General features: G+C 32.2%; 1 pseudogene; it reads left to right on the forward strand.

Annotated features, from left to right (window-relative positions):
* Window positions 1-6898: 6898 nt before the first annotated feature.
* LOC145033887 (basic leucine zipper 43 pseudogene) lies at window positions 6899-7885 on the forward strand (annotated as a pseudogene).
* Window positions 7886-13966: the final 6081 nt, after the last annotated feature.

The following is a 13966-nucleotide window of genomic DNA, read 5'->3' on the forward strand; positions in this document are numbered from 1 at the left end:
GCGCAGTAGCGGCCCGTCAAACACATGCTCCTTATTCCGCATCATGAGATCTTCCTGGGGATTTGTACTCTGATATTATTATGTTTTTATGAAATGTTTTTCCAGACATGCGATATCTTTATAAAATGTTATGATCAGTAAATGTTTTTATTCGAATGTTTTGCTAAATATACGTTTTCAAAAATGAAATTTTTGGCTCGTATTTTTGGGATGTTACATACCATTTGAACCCTCAACACTAAAATCCTTTACACCTTAGGTACAAAATTAACAAAACAACCCTCAATATCTTAATTTTGACATAATCAACCCCTCCACCTAATTTCCTTTTAAATTAAATCCAAATAATTACCACGAAGCCCCTGACTTCATAAATGCTTATAAAATGAGTCCCAAACACACACTATTAACCCCCAACTTCTAGAAATGTGACAATTAAATCCTCGAACAAAACACCCTGCATATATAATTATTTATTATAGGCTACCATTCGTTCACTAATTTATTTATTTAACTAATAAATAAACGGGTGTTACAACAAGATCTCTTGATAACCCTTTGGTTAGATGATCAGCCAAATTCAACTGAGTTCTCACAAACTCTATAGATGTCACACCAATCATGATGAGATCATGAATCATACTATGTTTAATAGCTAAATATCTAGACTTACCACTATAAACTTGACTATAAGCTTTAGGCAAGGTTACATCACTTTCACATTTGATAGAAATCATCGATATCAGTTTTTACCATAACAGAATTTTATAAATTAAATTCCTTATCCACCCAACCTCTTTACCAACAACAGTCCATGCTATAAACTCAGACTCCATGGTTGAGTTTGTAATACACATCTATTTCTTGGATGCCCAACAAATAAAACCTTCTCGAAGAATTAACACCCAACCATTAGTAGAGGAATGATCCTCTAAGTTGGTAATCCTGCTGGTATCTAAATAACCTTCCAAGACAGAAGGATATCCAATATATTAGACCATAATCCATGGTTCCTTACAAATACTTGAACACACTATTTATAGCTTGCCAAATGTGGGAACAAGGATTATTAGTATACTTATTAACCTTTCTAACAACATAAGCTATATCAGACCTAGTACTAATAATAACATACATAAGACAACAAATAGTAGTTGATTATTTAAGTTGAGACACTAAAGATCCTTATTAGGTAGAAGGTTAAGATTAGGATCTATAAGAGTGCTAATAAGAGAAGAATTCTCAAATTTAAACTTTTTCAAAATCTTCTTAATGTAATGAGATTGAGAAATTGATATCCTATTGCTTCCTTGTTTGATTCTTATAACAAGAATCGCTTTTGTCTCCCCATTTTTTCCTTGTTTGATTCTTACTAGTAACAAAATAAATTTAATTGAAAGGAAATTTATATATAACAACAACTCTTGTTATATATATATATATATATATATATATATATATATATATGAGAAAATGACGTATAAGCCCTATAATGTTTCTAGGGTTTACTCATTCAGTTCGTAATGTTGTTTATGTACCTTTTAAGGGAACAAAGTTGGTTGTGTCAGGTCTAAAACGTCCTTTTTGAGAAAACGAAGGGGTAACCCGGTTACCCCTTATGACAGCTCACGTATTTTTACATTTTAATAATTAAAAATAATAAGAGGGGCCCACAACTATCTCTCTCTCTCTCTCTCTCTCTCTCTCTCTCCAATGCACGATGTGTGCTCATTCTCCGGATGACATTCTTCTCCAATACTTCCCGTCATCGATCTTCTTCTCCAACACAACGTTAGATCCTTCATCGATATAGTTTTTCCCAAAATCAACACCACTGCAGTCCAAATCTGAGGATTATTCATCGTTCCACATCTCGTCTCATTACTGCCTCCGAATCCAGATCCAATCGATTCAACTATCATCATCGATGATCATCAATCGATATCAAAATCATAAATCCTCAAACGATCAAGCCTTGATTGTCTTCGATCATTAACATGATGAAGGTGTGATGTAGTTGGCGTTCAAGGCGTTAAAGACGTTTGTCACCATCGAGGCTCCCAAGGATTGGGTTTAAGTGTACGTGGATTTCATTCATTAAAACTGATACATCTAAATATATGATTAAAATTATCACAGTAGTTAGCTATTTCATCTCAAAATGCAATCCATTTTTCCATAAATGAAACAAACATAAAAAATAAAAAAATAAAAAAATAAAAAAATAAAAAAAACATCAATTTTGTCAGATGTTTTATGTATCTTTAGGTTATACCCAATTGACAGGAAGTGGCGGTGGTTGGAGGTTTGTGTTCTTGTTTTCCTTAAACCCAAAAATTGAAACCTTAATTTTGTTCCTCCTGAAGCTTTAATGATATAACCTTCGCTGATTCTTTTTGGATACACTTCATAAGGGTGTTAGATGTTGCTGATTCTAGGTCGAAAAAAATGTCACATGGATTGGTAATAGAGGAAGGATTTTAGAGAGAGAAACAGAGAGAGGAGGAAAGATTTGGGATGAATTGTTCTTGACTTCTTCATTGGTTCTTGGCTTCTTGTTGTTGGTGTGTATAATTTCATATGCGATTTCATCCACAAATTTGAAATCTGCAATCTTGTTCCTCAAATTTCAAGGGTGGAGATGGCTTACTGACGGCAGCGACAACGAACATTGGTGGTAACTGCAGATTGTCGGTGGCAGCAGCAGCAGTAACAAAAGGTGGTTGAAGGGCAGTTGGTGGTGGTGTGCGACAGGGGCTGCTCTGACGGCCTTCTGCTACTTCATTTCTTCTTGAATTCGACGGGAAAATGAGTGAGGGGAATGAGAGACTTGGTGGTGGTCGGAATTTCACAGCAGTGGCGGTGATGTGCGTTTGATGGTGGTGGGTGGTGGCTAGAAAGTGGTGTTGGGTGGTATTATGTGATAAAACAAGAGAAACTGATGGGTTTGTGTTCGGATCTATGGTAACAAAGAAATGGTCAAAATGTGATATTACTTTCCAACGGCTGATGTGGCAATTTTTGACTATTTGTCAATAAAACCGGAGAAAAGATGTGAAGATGGCTAAATAAACAGGTTCACACTACTTCGTTCCTTTATTAGGCCAAAAAATAAGTTAAGTTGTTAAATGGGTAAACCCTAGAAACATTATAGGGCCTATATGTCATTTTCCATATATATATATATATATATATATATATATATATATATATATATATATATATATATATATAGTGAAGATCAAATAAGAAGGAAATTTTTGGTAGAAAGGTAAGAAGTTTTTTTTTCTACATATTTTTTTCGCGAACAACCAAAATGAATCATTAGATGATTCATTTTTAAGATGATTCACGAGAAAAACATCTCAATGATTCATTTATACAATGATCTTGTTGTTATTCACTAAAATTGTCATAAAAATGAATTTTTTCTTAATTTACTTAAAAATGAATCATCTAGTGATTCATTTATTTTGTTCGTCAAAAAAACATGTAGAAAAAAATTTCTTACCGGATATATATATATATATATATATATATATATATATATATATATATATATATATATATATATATATATATATATATAGTTCGTTTCAATTAATTTATTTTGTTATTAGTCATACATATTCCACAAGAGTTTGACACTTTTATTTGTCATAACTATGCTATACTCGATCAGGTTCAATATCTGTGTGTGTATTTGTTAAGTCGTGATAGATTAAAGATGTGTAAATTTAAAACCTGATATTTTTAATATAATACAAAATACACATCAGGCCCCAACCAGAAACATATATTAAGAGGAAATGAAGGAGGGGAAGATGAGGTGATACAACTTGTTTTGTCTCGTAGGATTTTCAGGTTTTGGCAATGTACTTTGTCCACAATCTCAAGAGTCATAATGTTAATCATATTGTAAAGTACATCAAATGAAACCATATTTTTAGCTAAACGAGATCAAGATCACTAATATTTCTTACCAAAACTACGAAGGATCATCATATTCCATATTTCTTAAGAGTAATATGTGGGGTACCAAAACTTATAGGGATCATCGTATTCGATATTTCTTATATAATTACACATATATCATTGATAAAAAATTTCAGAAGTTTGCGTACTAAACATAGCCTTAATTAAGACTTATAAGAAACTAAAGCACTAGGCGATTATGTGATGTCCTTTTTCACATATTAGTTGAAAGGGAATTAAAATGGAGAGAGGATAAGAACTGGATTTAGTATATCACATTAGTGGCATGTGGAAATCGTGTGCCCTCTCATTCTTATGGAAGAATAAAATGAAGTTACTCAAGTAGGGTGCACAAATGAGGTTAAAAGTGATGACATCCACAAGATATATACTAGCGGCTTTCCATCATACACAAATATGACCACCTAGGACTATTTAAAAGTCTTTCTGGGAACTTTACCTATGAATTGACTCATCGCGCAAGAGAGGAAAACTGTTGGTGCTCACTTCACCCATGGGCGCTTGTTAGTAGACCCCATGATGGGTGAACTTATACAGCTATCCAGTATAGGCTATGTAACACTGTAAACATGGATTCTTAACATGTTAAAGTTAATTTTTTTATTGATATAATATCTAAGGAAAGAAGTGATACATCTTTCTAAAAAGAATGTCACCTCATTTATGAACTACAAGGACTAAAAGAATCTCAGTTGTATATTAGTTGAGGCATATGCTAAAAATTTCATCAAAAAAAACTATCTTTTTCTACTGCTAGTAGTAAGCACCACCACTTATGGTGGGGGTGGTGGTTGAATTGGATGTCCTATTGATAAAATTTATGGGGTTGGGGTTAAATCAGGTACCCTCCAATTGGGACTCAGTCCGTAACTTTAGGACATTGTCCTTATTTTGTCAATTTCACTTTCCCAAAATCTCCTTGGCTTTTGTCTTCAACACTTAGCTCCAAATGACATCAAGGGTATAATAGGTAACACAAGGAGTTAAAAGCATGACACACAGAAAACAACAAAGATATGATGGTAAGGTGGGAAGCCAAGGGGATCTTTTTTTTTACCTCCAATCATTTATTTCAGACCTTCTACAGTCCACACATTCGCTCTACTGTGTTGCAAGTTAAAGAAACTGACATTGTCAATTAATGTCATGGTAAAATGGTATTAATCTAATCCTATAAAGCTGAAAAAAATGTCGTTACAAATGTTAACATGTAGACATCTTTGTATAATTAAACTCCAATAAACAAACGACAACACATTAAATATGAAAATACTGAAACACATAAGAAGAGCGATTAAAGGAAAAGATGGAACATGGCAAGAACAATTGAAGGACAAGACAAGAAAGAAGAGTCTATTCTGTCTAATTAATGACATTTTTTAGCACTTAGTCTAATCAAATATGGTTTTACAAGAAGGGCATTAATTTCATCCATTGAAGTTAACTTTCATATGCATGAATGATGAATATAGTTGATCGGCAATGTTTATTTACAAGTACGTCATGATTTTAATATCATAATTTTCTTATATTATATATCTTATGGTTATAAATTAATATATGTTTTTTGTTTATGTTGTGCCCCTAAATCTTGTATTCAATCTGAAAGAATACAATTTCTCTTTAAACTCTAAAACATATCGTTCAGATGTCACCAAAAACCCCATTCCAGGAGATATTATATGGTAATACATCACATCACAATTCTTCTGGCTTGACCACTTACCAATCACAATATATGCTGCTTTTATTTGCTTTCAAAATGGCGTTGAAAACTAATCATTTGCTATCGTGGGTTAACTTAATGAAATAATGACTAAGAAACACCAACTTTTACCATAATGTGCCATTGATTGGTGCCTTGCGTCACAAGAAACATTGATTCCTATTTCATAAAGATGAAGTAATTAAAAAGGATATATATTTATTTTAGTATATTTTGTTAGCAAAGTGGTCAAATGAGTCCCTTGTTTAATTAATAATCTTTTCCACTTGCATAAAAAGGGCTTGTCTTCTCATATTTCCTTTTCTTTTTTTTAAGCTTTATAATCCTATCCACAATAAAAATAGAATCCTCAGCAATATGCCAAAAGAAAATGTCTGGGGACAATGACAATCATGTATTGTGTTGACCATTTCATCACCATAAAGGGGTACATGCCTTCTAAAGATCAAAAGGGTGTAAATATTTACAAGAAGACAGTTGTGGATTTAGAAAATATTTTAACTGGTGTCACATCGCACATAAAACCAAGATAGACCAAACTTATGAGAGAAACTATTAATGGAATTTGAGAGTCTTTTATATAACTTATAACACTTGAAAATTTTAACATAAATTATCTAGTGCTCTCAATTTTTTAATTATGTCCTTTTATTTTTGTTCAATATGTTATAAAAATAGATGTAAGACCCATGTATTAATGGGTGAATTAAAAAAAAATGTAAACATCTAAATATTTAAGAACATTGGATTACTAAAAAAATAAGAAAAATAATAAATTATTAAAATGATTATTTTATCTTTTAAATTTAAATAAATAAACAAAGGAAATTAATAAGTTTTAGTTTTGAAATTTTGAAATAAAAATGTAAATCCATTAATAAAATTTGTATTCATTTATTATAATTATTACATTAAACTATGATGTGAAATTTCTTAAAATAGAAAAAATCATAAAATTATATGGAAAAAAAAATCAAAAATTACATTTAGTAAATTGAATGAGAATGTAACTTAAAAAAAAAAAAAAATCATTTATTAGAATTCATTTGTAATATAAAAGAAAGATTGAGGACCATTTTTAATGGTGTCATCCCCCCCCCCCCCCCCCCCAAGCCATCTTAGAGCATGTCTATACGATTATTTTCTTTTCCTTATCGAGGGTAAGAATCCATAAATAAGATCTCAGTTTCAATCATCTTCTTAGCTTTGCTTTACACACACTGTAGTGGGGGCACCAAGGGTGTGACCTAATGCGTATACCTTTTTTTTAACAGTATATAGTCAGGTAGTACCCTACTCGTCCACAATCAAGGAGCCATATGCTTCTACTGATGAATTCGTAAATGGTAATACGCTAGGACCCTCGATCACAACCTTTTTAAATACTATATAAACTCCTTACCTCATCTTCTCCTTCGCCTTCAATTCCAATAACAACCTCCATCTTAATTACCAAATTTACATAAATATTACTATAGCCATGCAAGCCACCGAGCTTACCGATTCCCACTACCTTCTTCCTCCAAACCCTGATCTCGATCATGACACTACATACATAACCATGAACCTATACAACTCACCAATCATGCAATTCAATCTCAACACACCCTCAAACCCATTCTACAATCTTCACATGAACCCTCAATATCATGAAATTAACCCCTATTTTTCCGATGAAGCAGATGATCAACAACAGATGAACCTCATCAATGAAAGGAAGCAAAGGCGAATGATATCTAATCGAGAGTCAGCACGTAGGTCCCGCATGCGAAAACAGAAGCATTTAGATGAACTTTGGTCGCAGGTGGTTTGGCTTCGTAATGAAAATCATCAACTTGTTGACAAATTGAATAAATTCTCAGGGACACATGATCAGGTTTTACAAGAGAATGCTCAGCTTAAAGAGGAAGCTTCAGAACTTCGTGAAATGATTAACAAATTGCAGCTTAATGGAACTTATCCTAGTTTGATCGATCTTGATGATATCAATAGCAACGCGCTTTACCTTACAACTGAATCTTCAAACCCTTCTATCTCTATCTCAAGTTCCTCTGAGTTCTTTTAGATATGAGTCTTTTCTCTTTATGGATGGTTTCTAAGTCAGTTATTATGTATTCTAAGAGTTCGAAGAGGAAATAGCAGAATAAATCTTTATTTTTTTAATATAGCGTATAATATATATCACATGTTTTATATCTATCTGTAATTAAAAACTGGGAAACTGAAACAAGATTCTTTCTTGATTTGAAACCCCACCAAGCATAAAAGACTTTTTTGAAGAAATAATTAAGAAGACATGTTAAATAAATTACTAAAAAGGTTAGAAATTAATATCGGTATAAATATAAATATACTTTCGAGGTGGACAGGATAAGCAAGAACAAGATGGCTTAGAAAAACTGCCTCTAAAAAGAAGAACATGTGAAAAGGTCCACCAAGATCTTAACTATCATCAAAGTTCATAAGGTATCACCTTAAATTAATTACTACAATCAAACATTTTGGTCTTGAACATGATTCTGTGTGAGGTTTTCGAACATGGTGATTGTGGATTCATGGCTGAATGTGACACATGAAAGTGTATGTATCACATTGTTTATGCGAATGAATGTGGTCTATGCTAGTTTACAAGTTTTTTGTATCTTTTTTACATTTTATCGGTTCAAATGGCTAATCAATATATATGCCTCCTTACTTAACCTGATTAGTGTCTGATTTCTTGGTTTTTTTACAGGCATAAAGAACATTGTAAGTCTGATAACAAGTGCACTTGTAGCAGAGTTAAATCTATACAAGTACGTACAAGAAAAAAGTAGTAGTCCTCCTCCATTTTGATAAAGGTAATTTATCAAGTAAGATTAATTTTCACAAGTTTTGGTTAGGCGACTTGATTAAAAAGATGTCTCACAAGGGTTTTTCTAACAAAAAGTCATAGGTTCAATATACTATCTTGCCCATTAAAAAAATAGAAAATAAAATACAATCAAGTGAAATTTTATTCAACTCTCTCTAAAATAAATTTGATGAGTGACATTATATGCTTTAAGTTGGTAGTAGTTCATACTAAACTAAATGAAGTAAATTATAATATGAGGGCATCAATAATTCATCTACTAGTGAAGAGTAAAGAGAGACACTAGAAAGTGAACCAATCAGTAAACTCGGTGATCGAGTCTGGAAATTCGACACATCGCCACAAACAAAAAGCTCCAAAGTTACATAGATGAGACCATAGCACTTAAAATGTGGCCTCTACCACAATGTCTTTTAGGCAAAGGCAGCAAAGCAGTGCAACTTTTGACATCATTTCAGTATTATAAATATATATATCCTCAATCATACTTGCCATGAAATCTTGAATCTCAAAGAAATATTAACTTTTTACACACGGAAGGAAAGGTCCTACGCAAGCAATGGTTTGGGTCGTTGTGTGCTAATTTTTCATGACATTTCTTTCAAACTTTTGTTTAAAGGTTTACTCCATTCTTGTGGTTGAGGATATGAAAGAAATCCCGAATAAGAAAATGAAACTATTCAATCATTAAATTAATGTCATGGAGGTTTTACAGTAAATAATTTTTGAAATATGGTCTATTGCATATTGTATTTTTTAGACTCCAATGCATTGTAAAAAACAAATTGATATTGCTGTATGAAAATATGAAAAGTAAAATGATAATGCTTCTACAAAATTCAAACTATTTTATATGCCTATAGGATCCTAAGGAAGATGACAAATGCGGAATTAAGAATCAATACATAATCGATAAGACACGATATAACATTTAAACACATTTGTATAGATAATAAAGAAGTACCAAATTACTCTCTCTCTCTCTCTCTCTCTCTCTCTCTCTCTCTCCAATATAAATCTATACAATAAGAGCTCTCTCAAACCTATACATGGTATACTATACAAGTATAAATAGGCAAGCTCAACCAAAAACCATATCAAATAAGGGAAAGCATAAGCCACCATTCAATAAATAGTTTTGCACTCTAATATTCTCCCCCTCAAAACTTGGAATGGATGAACCAACTTCAATTTCTAAAAAGAGCAACTTTACTAAAAATACCTCAAGCGTGACATATGAAGAAGCAATCAAAAAATCTTCAAGTCTTCAATAATCTTCTAATCTGAGTTCTAGAATGTGAGACATTACAATCCAAAGCAACAAGAACCAAATGACAATTTAAGGTCCATGAGAATCCAAAACCCAAGGCAAATTACAAGCCCTTAAGCTTTAAACCCCAAAAATCCTCATAAAGAGCAAACCCTTCCTAAAAATCGAAACATTTCAGAAATCGAATCTGAATCATTTCATAATCAACTCCCCCTCAAGGTCACTTCGGTCTTCAATCATAAAACATCATTCTCGGAATATGAATATCCAAAAACTTGCGATTTTGGATACTCGTATCATAATCTCTCCCCTTTTTATAATCGAAGTATGACGAAAAACGAGATATTGAATCCGAAAAAATCGAAAAAAAGATGTTAAATTTTCAAAACATTAACTTCCCGGATCACTTTTCACCTGAAAATTAATAAAATATGTTCATGTTGTTGGAAAAGGTTTTGCGAAAATAACAATATTGAAATCCCCAAAAAAAATCTTCAAAAGTTGCAAAGATTTTAATGCCAGGGTAAGAATTGATATTTTTCTGAAACTTCAAGGACCAAATGTGACAACTCGAAATTTCTATCTTATAACAATCCCATCATTCAACCAAAGTCAAACTTTCAATTGCTAAATTTTAGTAGTTTTGAAGTCAGTTTGAGTGTTCTAAAGCCTAGTACTTCAAAAGATAACAGGAGAGAGGATGCTCTATGGTTTATTATGCATCAATAAAGTCTCAAAACTCCAAGAGATTGGAGTTTACGACCTAAACATGGTGTTTATGGCCGTAAACCCCAAGGGGTATAAATATGACACTTAGTCATATTTATCACTTTTTCACACTTTCAAGAACTAGAACTCGAAATCCTCTCAAGTATCATCCGATTTTCCTTCTTGATCTTCAAATTTGTAAGTGTTTCTTGCCCTAACTAGTTGATATCTTACTTGATCTAGTGATCTTACATGATTTCATCCGTGAAATCATTCCATTTGTGTAGATCTTCAAGTGTTATTAGTTTCACCAAGAACACACACTAGTGTTCTTGGACCTTAAACACTCAATCAAGCTTCTAGATTGTAAGTACACTTATCCTAGCTTGTTATAAACTTGAAATGGACTTGTTTGCACTTAGAAATCACAAAGAAACACATGCCATAAACTCCATAAGGAGTGGTCCTTGGGCCATAAACTCCAATGTCATGCCATACAACCTTCAGATGCAACCCTTCGGTACCTATAGCACTTGAATCAAAGTGTTTCCATGTCCTAGGGTGTCTTAACTTGGTTAATTAGTTGCTAAATGACTAATTGGATACATATATGTTTCATTATATGTTAACTAGGACCATTGTGTGTGTTCGAGTCTCCACTTGACACCTAGCACCTTGTCCAACACTCTCGTACAATCCACTCACAACAGGTGAGTTCATACCCCTTAATTAACCTTTCAAATGTTTTTAAATGTTTAAAAAAGCTTTTAGGGGGAGGGGGGGGAATACAAGTTGAATCATGATAGTTATTATATCAATCACATGTGATTAATAACTATCAAACTATGGATTTACTACACTTTTAGTTGTTTTACCAAGTATACTACTTCGAAATGGTTTCTCAAAACGTTTTTACATGTTAAAGTATTTATCAAACTATCTTACATATTTTATCTTTCCTTTCAAACTTTGTTACAATTGTGTTTCAAACAAATGATTTCTTATACTTTAAAATGTTCTTATCAAACAAACTGCTTTCAAATCATTTTATAAACAGACATCAAGTCATCAATTCTTATTTATTAAACTTTTCAAAGGTTTTACCAAAACTTCTTTTATACTTTTATATTGTCAATTGCATGCCTGTATATGTATAGTTATATAAGTAATGTTTAAAGGACTTAGGACTGCTAGCTTGCTTTAATTCCTTTTCCTTGTTTGGATGTGGCCTTAGGGTATCGGTTATTTGTCCGAATGTCGTCTACATATTAGTTATATATTATGTATACATATATAGACATAAAAGTTCTATCGTCAAATCAGTACCTTTGGGTAGAAAATGCGTACTTTTGGTTATTCACATACATTACTAGTAACTATAATAGGTATAGTTAGGAGATACTATTTACTATTTCTAGTACAATTGTTAAAAGCATGTCTAGATATGTATGGTTATATAAATAATGTTTAAAGGAATTAGGACTGCTAACTCGCTTTATTTCCTTTTCCTTGTTTGGATGTGTACTTAAGGTATCGGTTAGTTGTCTGAAGGTCGTCTAAATCTTAGATATATATTATGTATACATATGTAGATATAATGTTCTAATCAGTCAGTTCAGTACCTTTGGGTAGCAAGGGTATACGTTCATATATTCATATATATATATATATATATATATATATATATATATATATATATATTCATATATATATATATATATATATATATATTCATATATATATATATATATATATATATATATATATATAAATTCCTAGTAAGCTATTATAGGTATAGTTTTGGGTATATATATGATGGGGTAACATTAATGTGGATCATTCAACCTAGCAATTCGTTGCGGAAGTCACCTTTAGTTCCCAGAATCTCTTATATGGAGAACTTTTAGTATGGGGACTATCAATCACATTATTACTCACTTTCAGTGGGTCTCGTTAGAAGACTACTTACTTACTTTCAGCGGGTCTCGTGAGAAGACTACTTACTTACTTTCAGTGGGTCTCGTTAGAAGACTACTTACTTACCTTCATTCGGGTCTCGGTAGATGACTCCTTTTATACTAGTAGAAAAATATGGGATTTTCTAGGAAGTTCAAACGTTTACAATTACTTACAAACATTTTCATTGATACTTATACAAATAATGACATTAAATACTTATGAATTCACCAGCTTTATGCTGATACTCGCTTTCAAAATAACTTATATTCTCAGGTCACCAATAGTCAGGTACAATGACCAGGTTTTGTGAAGATGGAGCAGTCAAGACTCGTCTTTTATTTTGAATATTCATTATATTGTTTTATTCTATGAAAGAACACACTTGTATTTAAAATTATACTATAAATACAATGGATGATGTTGTTGCTTGTTTACTACTTTGCATTGTTGTGATACTTTACATGACTTCCTCCGCTCCATAACGTTTCCTCCGTTCTTGGTTTTGGGGTGTGACACCAAATGTGAAAATATGATATCTTCTTCCCCAAATTAGTTCCAGATGCAAGAACGAATAGTAGGCTTCGCGAACAAATGTGAATCACATTCTTCCCTTACGAAAATTTCTTACGTTCTCAAACCTTAAACATCTTCCCATTGAAAGTCGAATCCTAATTTTGGCACAATATTATTTGAATCGTAATTTTCAACCTTCCCAAGAAGCTTCAAATTAGATTCTCAATCCTCCTTCCCATTCGATCACTCAACATCCAAATTCGACTACAAAGCTTGATTTCGACCATCAATGTCCAAACTTGGTTATCAACCCTCGAACCATTCGACCCGAAAATTTTCACTTTAAACCATCGATTTTCAAAAGCCTCGTCCGTATATATCTAACTTTGAATCGAAATCCAATCCATCACTATCAAAAATTTAATTTTTCACAAACCCAATTTTCTTCCCAAGAAACCATTACTCTCACTTCTTAATATTGAAAATTTTATTTCCATAAAGCATTCAACCAAACAAATGAGATGTCGAACCCATTAAAGAATTCCAATTTTGACCATTCATACACCCTTGAATTCGATTGTGAGAACGAAAGCATTTGCATGATCTTTTTAACACCCAAAATTACAAGTTTGATGCAAGAATGAGAGCCCATTCGAGGCCATAACGAAAATCAATTGCGAGAATCAATAAAATCAATATCCGATTACAAGCATCTTGTAAGAGCTCTGAAACCTTCATTCCGATAATCATTTTAAGAGTGAATCTTATGTTCCACTCACGAATCTGTTTCAAGCGCACAAATCCAATTTTGACATCTCGTTTGACTCAGATAAACAATTATCGACAAACACCAAAATCATTTTTATCAAATTGATTTTCAGATTAAAAACACCGATTCAACAAATTCATCATGTTCTTGATCTATTCTTTAGCGAAAAGC

The sequence above is a fragment of the Lactuca saligna genome, chromosome 3 (assembly GCF_052625555.1).
Source record: "Lactuca saligna cultivar CGN05327 chromosome 3, ASM5262555v1, whole genome shotgun sequence".
Classification (NCBI taxonomy): Eukaryota; Viridiplantae; Streptophyta; class Magnoliopsida; order Asterales; family Asteraceae; genus Lactuca; species Lactuca saligna.